Genomic DNA, 1377 nt, shown 5'->3' with positions numbered 1-1377 from the left:
ACTCATAAATATGGAGAACGAACTGATGGTTACGGGAGGGGTTGTGGGAGGGGGGGTGGGCTAAATGGGTAAGGGGCATTAAGGAATCTACTCCTGAAATCACTGTTTCACTATATGCTAACTAATTTGGATGTAAATTTTAAAAAATAAACAATAAAACAAGTTAAAAAAATAAAAAAAATTAAATAAAAATAAATGTTTAAAAACTGCAAACTCTACAACATCCCCTTCCTCCTTCCTTACTGATGTTATGTCTTGGTTGTGGACCTGATCCAAAGAGGCCTGTGAGAGCCAAGTGTTAAATTTCCAGGAATCTTGCAAACTGGTTATTAAATAAACACAGACATCAAAAATCAAACTCCATAAACTCACAATTAAATTAATTGCATTAAAAGCAATATAGTAAAAGCTCAAAACCTGTAATTATCTTACCAGTGAGTACTATTATCTATTATCTTGAGTTTATTTACATTTATTGCATGTGTAGAGTAGAAATTCTACAGAATGGTATGTCACTGCACACCTCAACTCTATATTCAGGGTTGTCATGTTGGTAGCATGAAACTGGCAATGTTGAGAATAGTTCCACCAAAAAAACCCAGGCAAATGCTACAACTCAAAACATGATTCGTTGTTTTGCCAATTATCTAGGAGTAATGTAAAAATGTTAATAATGTAGATTAAGTCACAAGTATGTCACATCAGTGCTGTTGCGTTATGAAAAGAACACACATTGTGAACTATTTTTCTGGTATTCGAAGATCTAGCAAAGCAGCACCACAGAGGGTAACAGCCTCCATGCCTGCTTCATGCAGACATGGCAAAAATGCCTAACCTTGCCGAAACTGAGCAGTGCATCGAGTCTCTGATTGCTATTTTCCAGAAATATGCTGGAAAGGAGGGTAACAATGGCATGCTCTCCAAGGCAGAGTTCCTAACCTTCAGGAACACAGAACTGGCTGCCTTCAGAAAGAACCAGAAGGACCCTACTATCCTTGACCACATGAGGAAGAAACTGGACTTCAATTCTGATCACAGATAGATTTCCAAAAATTTCTTAATCTTATTGGCAGCATGGCCAAACCTTGCCATGACTCGTTTACAAAGTCTACCCAATTATGGAAGTGAATCTGAGGGGCTCCTGGGCCTGGCCTCCAGATCACTCCCTTTCCTTCAAAGCAAACTCCCACTGCGCATCTCCTCCTCACATCCTACGCATACACTGAGCCCAGAGCATCCAATGCTCCATGCAGGCCAGTCCCGCTGGTAGGTAATAAAGCAATAGTGTTTTTCAAAGTGCAGACACACACACACACACACACACACACACACACGCACACGCACACACACACACAAGATCTAGCAAAGATGCCCTCA

General features: G+C 40.2%; 1 pseudogene; it reads left to right on the top strand.

The window, feature by feature from the left end:
• Positions 1-817: 817 nt before the first annotated feature.
• On the top strand, positions 818-1128 carry LOC115500087 (annotated as a pseudogene).
• Positions 1129-1377: the final 249 nt, after the last annotated feature.

The sequence above is a fragment of the Lynx canadensis genome, chromosome A2 (genome assembly GCF_007474595.2).
Source record: "Lynx canadensis isolate LIC74 chromosome A2, mLynCan4.pri.v2, whole genome shotgun sequence".
Taxonomy (NCBI): Eukaryota; Metazoa; Chordata; class Mammalia; order Carnivora; family Felidae; genus Lynx; species Lynx canadensis.
This window is presented reverse-complemented; position numbering and strand designations above follow the sequence as displayed.